At 41.0% G+C, this 8046-nt stretch overlaps 1 non-coding gene across 1 annotated transcript; it reads right to left on the reverse strand.

Moving 5' to 3' along the window:
- Positions 1 to 5772: 5772 nt before the first annotated feature.
- On the reverse strand, positions 5773 to 5904 carry LOC129683513 (small nucleolar RNA SNORA17). Its single transcript, XR_008721172.1, has one exon. It is a non-coding gene; the product is annotated as a small nucleolar RNA SNORA17 (small nucleolar RNA).
- Positions 5905 to 8046: the final 2142 nt, after the last annotated feature.

An 8046-nucleotide genomic window follows, 5' to 3' on the forward strand; every position in this document is an offset into this window, starting at 1 on the left:
TAAACTACTAAAAGGGGAAGGAGGTCTCTATTTCTTAGTCATGTAACATGCACTGTTTCTGAGTCACAGGACATTGATGCAGCAGAATAGAAATGCTTTGCAGTTCTGTATTATATTTCTGCTTGCAGTTCACAAATACACACCTGCATTGTAACACCATCTCATGCCACACAGGGAGGCCCATGTCAGCAATGGGCCACACATTCAAAGGTGTCTCTATGATATCAAAAAGGAAGGGATACATTCTTATCCTGACTGAATGGCCTGCATTCTTGTTTACCTTTTCTATGCTTAGAAATGTTTAGATGGGAACTTACCATTGTTTTACAGTTGCCTGTAGCTCTCACACTGTGCATATTTTGTGGTTTACAGAGCAGTAGGTTGTATCACACAGCCTGTGTGTGGAGCAGCACATCCGCTGAGGCCTGTGGGAGTGCTCCTTGATAACTGTGTGATGAAATTGTCTGTATCTTACTTAGAACATTTCTTTGATGTTAAACAATGCATGTCTTTACATAGGATTTTTTTTTTTTTTTTTTTTTTTTTTTTTCTGAATCTCACTGTGAGTTTTAGATTCGTCTGTAGAGGGCGGCAAATGGCAGCTAAATTTTTTTTCTACTTAAATACCTAAACCTCAAAGTGATGTCCACATCTTCCAAAATCAACAGGAAAGATTTGCTTAACATAAGAAAGATTTTTTTTTTCTTTTTGGTGTGGCTGCTTTTTGTTATGGATAAAAATACATGTGAGACTGATAGGGAGAATTAAGTAGGTAAACTTATCTTTTTTGTAGCTCATATTCTCTGAAACTTCTAGAGCCTTTTTTTTTTTTTTTTAGAGAAATAGAACTTGCTGCCTCTGAGTATGTGGCAATCTGGTTCTTCTCGTTGACTGTCACATTAGCTCAAGGCACAGAATTATAGTCTCCTCCAAGGAAAACAATTACTCGGCTTTCCAGATTCCTACCTCTGTTCTCTTCCCCAAATAGTGGTAATTTAAACAATAGCTGCATTTACCATGGTTACCTTATCCTCCACAAATAGAATTACTGAGACATAATTATCTAAAATGAAGTTACCCACGAAAAGGAGTAATTTTTCTAGCAGGATGGCTCACTTTGTTTCTTTGATTTTGGTTTTGATGGACAGGTTCTGACTATACAGCCAGGCTGATCTTGAACTCACTCACCAGCCTAGGTTCGGCCTTGACTTAGTCACTTTCCTGCCTCAGGTTCCCAGGCTTAGGAGTAAGGTATGTCTCATCACATATTGAGGCAGGATGATAACCTTTCTCACCTTGTAAAAACATAAAAATTTAATGATTTTTAGAATATTCATATTTGTACAACCTTAGGTTATTTCCCTCATTTCAGAGAGAAACCTCTGCCTCTTAGTGTTCCACTTCTAATCATGCTCTCTGGCATTAGTCAACCCATAATCAAATGATCCTCTTTATAGAAACGTCTTTTAAAAATTAAGTAATATAAATCATGACCATTTGAGAGTGACTTTTTCCATCTTCATTAATATTTTAACGTTCATTCATGCTAAGGCATCTATCCTTTCGCTAATTTACTTCTTAAGCAGTGCCCAGTTTCCTATACACATGCAATGCATTCTGATCGGTTACTTTTCCTTCCTAGGCTTTTGTCTTTCCCTTCCCCCCCACATCAATCTCTGTTTGTCCCTCCCTGTCTCTTTCCCAGAGTCATGACTTCTGACTGCCTGTGTAACCTCTGGTTTGGGGATATCTGTTGAAGCCTGGCGGGGACATCAATGGGTACTAAACAATGACCCCTCCTTTTCCTGAATCTATCCATAGGAAATAGTTGATTAGTGAGGGATAGGGACCCCCTAAGTCTGTGCTGCATTTTTTAAAAAAAGATTTATTTATGTATTATGTATACAGTGTTCTGCCTGTATGAGATCTGAGAGCATCAGATATCATTATAGATGGGCATGAACTACCATGTGGTTGCTGGGAATTAAACTCAGGATTTTTAGTAAATATAACCAGTGTTTTTAACCTTGAAGCCACCTCTTCAGCCTATTTGTGCTGCATTTATGCTCAACTTTTGATGGCCTGTTTTTGTGCAGCTCCCATACAGTAAGGATGGTATTTTTTTTTAAAGCAAAATTTATTTAAGCAAAGAGTACATGTGATGACTAATCTTGGTTGCAAACTTGATTACACCTGGAATAACTAAAACCCAAGCAGCTGGGCACACCTGTGCGGGATTTTTCCTCACTGCATCATTTGCAGTGGAGAAACCCAACCCCAATCTGGACTGTCTGAGGTTGGGAAGACACATCCTCTATCTGGACCACACTTTTTGGTGGCATAGAATGTAAAATGACCTGGAAGAAGGAAGCTTTTGCCTTTTGCCTGCATGCCCTCACGCTCACTGGCAAGTTCATCTGTTCTGCTGCTGTGACTTTCCTCCTTTGGAGTTAGAGCCTACTTCTTTGGGATTCCCATGTATGCTGAAGACTAGCTTAGCCACCCAGCTTCAGTGACTGAACAACTATTGGATTCTTGGACTTTCTATCAGGAGACAACCATTATTGAACTACAAGGACCACAGCATGTAAGTCACCCCAGTAAATCCACTATTACTATGTTTAGATTAATCTTATCCGTTCTGCTCCTTTTCAGCGTCCTGACTAATACAGTGCAGTAAAACAACATTCTCTGATACTGAAGCAAATGAGTAATAATTATAAAAACTGACAAAGGAAGGAGGAGAAAACTTATACGAGCTGTGAAATGAAGTTCCAAAACTAGTACCATCTATGAAAAGAAATGGTATCAAGCAAGAGGAAGAAGGTGTATTTGTATTGGATTATACTTCCGAGTCTCCATCTTCTACTTTTTTTTGGGAGGTAGCAGTTATTACAGAATATTTTGAAAATTCATTTCATGTAGGTTGGAAGCTTTCAAGTTGTGGATTAAGGAGTCTGAGCAAAAAAGAAGGAGACCTACAGAAGCCCAACTTCAATTACACCATTGGGAAGTTATCACAAGAATAAAGTAAATGTACAAGCCTTGATGGGGCTTTGCAATGTTGCACTGACCACGAGTCAAACCTTATGAGCAGATCTCAGGGAAAAAGTCAGTGGGTAGGTCTCCAGCCAACACTCCATCACAGCGGTACTTCAGGACCTCAAGGAAAGGTCAGCCAGCTATAGTTAAGGTAGGAAGGGAGTCATTGAAAATTTAGCTTTACCATATTGGGAGATACTATCTGATGATATATGCTGCAAAGGACAAAATAAATGATGCTATTTATAGATCCACAGTCAAGTGAAAAAGAAGTAGTATAGAAAAGAGGAAGGAAAGAAGAAAAGGATGTATGATGGAATAAAGGAAATAATTAGAAGAAAGAAAGAAGAGAGAGAAATGAAAAGATGAAGGAATAAAAACACAACAAGAAGAAAGTTGGTAATTTGCAAAGTATTATTCAGTTTTTAGAAACAATGTCCTTCTGAATTATATTATAAAATAATACAACAAATTCAATAAAACCCCTAAAAATCAAAGTAGTTAAAATAAATTAGAGTTGATATGTTAAAAGGAGATTTCAGAAACCAGAAAACAATTTAAGACACACAGTTGAAGATGTGATAAGCAAATTGTGATGTCCTAAACAGTAAAAGATAAAATACATTATAATAAAATGGGCGAGGATAAAGATGAACATCATGAATGCAAAAGGAAGAGCAAACATTGATGATTTTATTTTTGCTGCTAGTGTGTGAAAAAAGAAGCACTAGCCAAGCCTGAGTGCTGGAAAGGCTATGTTTCTGTGTAAAAGGGTTTTTTTTTTTTTTTTTTTTTTTTTTTTTTTTTGAGACAGTGTCTCACTATGTAGTGCTGGCCGTCCTGGAACTCACCATATAGACTAGGCTGTCCTCCTACTCAGAGATCCTCTTGTCTGCCTCCCATGTGCTGGAATTAAAGGAGTGCACCACCATGCTTGGTCTGTGCAAAAGTAATTTAAGAAGTGTTTTCCCATAATTTCTTAGAACATAGAAACACACTAAGAACTGACTCAGACACCCTAGGTTCTGAGGACTGAACCAGGGTTTCCTGTGTGCTATTTGAACACTCTAGCAACTGACTTACATCTCCAGCCAAGAACAATTGTTTAAAAATCCAAATTTAAGGTGGGAGGAAAGAGAAAAGGAGGTGACAGGAGCTCCACAAGAAGGCCAACAGAGCCTACTAACCAGGGCCCAGAGGGCCTTGCTGAGACTGAAGCATCAACCAAGGACCTTGCATGAACTAGACCTAGGCCCCTTACAAAGATGTAGCAGATGAATAGCTAAGGCTTCATGTGGGTCCTCTAGTAAGGGAATTGGGGACTGCATCAGACAAGGACTCACTTGCCAGCTTTTTTATCACTGCCCCCTGGTGGGACTGCCTTGCCAAGACACAGGGGAAGAGGATTCGCTCAGTCCTGATGCAAATTGATGAACTGCGGTGTATGGGGAAGGGAGTTCCCTTTTTCTGAGGAATCAGGGTGTGGGGGGAAGAAGGAAGGGTGAGACTGGGAGGGGAGGAGGATGAGGCTACAACTAGGATGTAAAGTGAATAAAAACAAATAAATTTTAAAATTTCAAATTTAAGATCTACCATACTTAAACTGCAAATAATTTAAAAAACAAAAGCATTCTTGAAGGTTCAATGATATATACATTTTTTGTTGTTTTTTAAAACTTTTTATTGCTTCTTTCTGAATTTTACACCATGCACCCCTATCTCACTCTTCTCCCCTCATTCCAGCCCTCCACCTTGCACTCTCCCTCCCAACAGAGGGGGGGGGAAATCTCATTGTGAAAGCTGTAGTGTGTAAGAGCATGTCTTAGTATGCAATTTTGTCCAGACTTCTTCGCTTGCAAATGTTCATTGCAATGACTCCATGGTTTGGTATGAGGCCCCTGGCCTCTGCTACTTGGGCAATACTGGGACTCCTTTCAGATATCCTGTTGTTGCCCTGTGTCATGGAGACCCAATAGTTTTGGGTCTGTAAGACCCCCTTCACATGCTCCAGCAGTTCATCAATGGGGTAGATGCTGGGTTAGTCCAATTCAAAGCCCTGGATCTGGGCCTGAGGGGTCTCTGAACTGGTCAGTCCACTGGCCCTCCCACTCTCTTGCCCTCAGGGAAACTCCCCATCAACCTTGACATCCAGGGCCAGCTCTACTGTACTGTCTAGTTGAGTTGCAGGGCCTGCTCTGTGCGGCGGTAGGTAAGGGGCAGAGCTTTTCTGCTCTCCTGATCCTGGGGCCTGCTCTCCCATGATGGCCAGGTGAGGGGTTGGGCCAGTTCTGCACAGCCTCCAAATATCATCATGTCCCTGAGCAGCAACCCAGACCAGGGTCATTTCCTGGCCTTTGGTGCCTGACGGAGCCAGATATGTAACCCCCCAGACAGCACAGAACAGGGTCCCACTATGGTCCCAGGTGGCATCATTCGCTGCCTACTCGTATCAGGCTGTTCCCCACTACTGTCCAGTCTCCAGTTCTGCCTCTCTTCATTCGTCTCCATATCCTTCTGCTTCTCTTTCTCTTCCGTTTCTCTACCACTTACTTGTTCCTCTTAGTGGAGTCCGGGTCAGGAGTGGTCTCAGAAGTGCTATGCTTCGCTGTGCATTAAGGTCCCAGGCAGGAGTCATCACAGGCATGATCTACCCTGACTCCACCCGCAGCCACTGCTATGCCTGACTGGTGGTCGTCTCAGGCTCGCTCCCAGGGCCTGTTTTTTTCAGGGGACGGTAGGCTCCTAATCATTCAGGTGTTCGTAGGTCAGAATGCTGAGCATAGACATAGCATCTCTCTTCTCTGTGACCCACTGGCACACATGTCATACAAAAGACATACCTGAAATGCCTCTAGGGGCATAGATTTTTTTTTTTTAAAGAAAAAAATTATCCAAATCTCACTTCTTCCTTTGCTGGTGAGAAATACCTTATCGTTTTCTTCCCCCAAATAGTTGGAAAAGCACAAGAAATATCCATGCTGTATATTTTATTCCTGGATCACCACAGATAGCATGGAATACCATCAGATGCTTAGAACCTGTAATAGTTGCACATCTGGCTTCCCCCCCCCGTTTTTCTTTGAAGGCTTTCACATTAATTTTTTGTTTGTTGGTTTTTTGGTTTTTTTTAAGATAGAGTTTCTCTGTGTAGTCCTGTGTAGCTCTCCTGGACTTGCTTTGTAGACCGGGCTTGCCTCAAACTCTCAGAGATCCATCTGCCTCTGCCTCCCCAGTGCTAGGATTAAAGGTGTGTGCCTGCCTTAAACTTCTCAATTTTATATAGTAATTTTTACTGTGTACATGGGCTATATGATGTCTCTGTGTAGGGGGTGTTGCATGTGCTGCAGGACATATGTGGAGTTCAGAGGACACCTTTGTCTTCTTCTACATTTTTATAGGTTCAGAGATGAAACTTAGGTCAGTAGGCGTGCACCATCGGGCATCATACACCTTGGCCTGCTGAGCCATGTTGCTGTGTGTGTGTGTGTGTGTGTGTGTGTGTGTATGTGTAAGGAGCACATATACACGCGTACCTGAATATTAGTGTATTTGTGTGTATGTGTGTAGATGCCAGAGGTCAGGTCCTTAGGATCTGTCTACCTTGATTTTTGAGACAAGAACCAGAACCTGAGGTTCATAGGCTTGTCTAGGCTATCTGTGCAGAAAGCCCCAGAAAGCACCTCTTTCCATCTCCCCAGCACCGAAAACAGACCTCACGTCCTCAAACCTTTGCAGCAGGCATGCTACTGACTGAGCCATTTCTCCTTCATCTTTAGATTTTTTTCTTTTTTTAGGAGAATGCTACAGAATATTTTGAAATCATTAAGTGAAACCCAGCACAAAATATTTAAAGAATATGGTTTTTATTTGACATTTTCCTTTGTTGTAGGCTAAGTAGCATCAAGTTGCAGCATATACGTAGTTAACATTGTTTTTAATGACAGCAACAAATCAAGCAGGTTTCTGAGTTATGTATGTGGTTACAAATGTGTTAGAATCATGTAACGTTCTTCAAGTATTTTAAAAAAATTGAAGTAACTGTTGCATACCACTTTATCAATGGGAAACTTTTGAGAAAGAAAATGATCTTGAATTTTAGCTTGAGCTTAATGGCACACTTAAACCTCTACTTCAGAAATTACTCAGTGGAAGTACAAATAAGAGAAATTGATATCCAACCTGTGCCTTTAAATGTGATGAGTAATAAATGATATTGACATTTATCGTCATGTATGTACATTTCCAGAAAATTACTGTCCTTTGAATTTCATGCATTTCGTTGTCAGTAAGCTTCCCCCTAATAACTGAAAAATAAAGACCCCTTTTCTAATACCTTTAGCCCCCTTCTTGTAAATAACACAGATGTAGAGCAAAAGCAACAGATCAAGTTAGTTACTAGAACATAGCACAGTGGACCAGGCTTACTTAGAGAGGAGGTTGGTATTGAAGTGTATTTGGGACCTTGTGGGCATGGTGAGAAACACAATCCCAACACACAAGAATCCCAGGCACGCAGATCTCCAACTTGAGGTCCACTGGGTTTTTGTAGTGAGAGCATGTTCCAAAACCAAAACAAAAGCTAAGTGTGATGGTCTAGGCTTGGTGGTGCTTGCCTTTGATTCTAGCCCTGTGATGGCAGAGGCAGGCAGATCTCTGTGTGTTTGAGGCCAGCCTGGCCTACACAGCAAGTTCTAGAACATCCAGGGCTACATAGCAAAAAGCAAACATGCGGGAGGGCAGTGGTGGCTTGGGACTTTTAATTCCAGCACTCAAAAGGCAGAAGCAGGGGGAGGCAGAGGAAGGAGGATCTCTGTGAGTTCCAGGCCAAAGCAAACAAACAAACTAAGCTCACATCTCCTCAAAATCTACAAAGAAACAAGTACATGTCTCTTAATGAACTTAAAGTTGCCATTTTAGTTATTATGAAAACTAAATAGTCTTGAATAAAATTAGAATATTTAAAGAGACTAAGGAATAAATGGAAATAATGTCATGTGTCACTGA

Source organism: Psammomys obesus, unplaced genomic scaffold (genome assembly GCF_907164565.1).
Source record: "Psammomys obesus unplaced genomic scaffold, mPsaObe1.curated_primary_1811, whole genome shotgun sequence".
Lineage (NCBI taxonomy): Eukaryota > Metazoa > Chordata > Mammalia > Rodentia > Muridae > Psammomys > Psammomys obesus.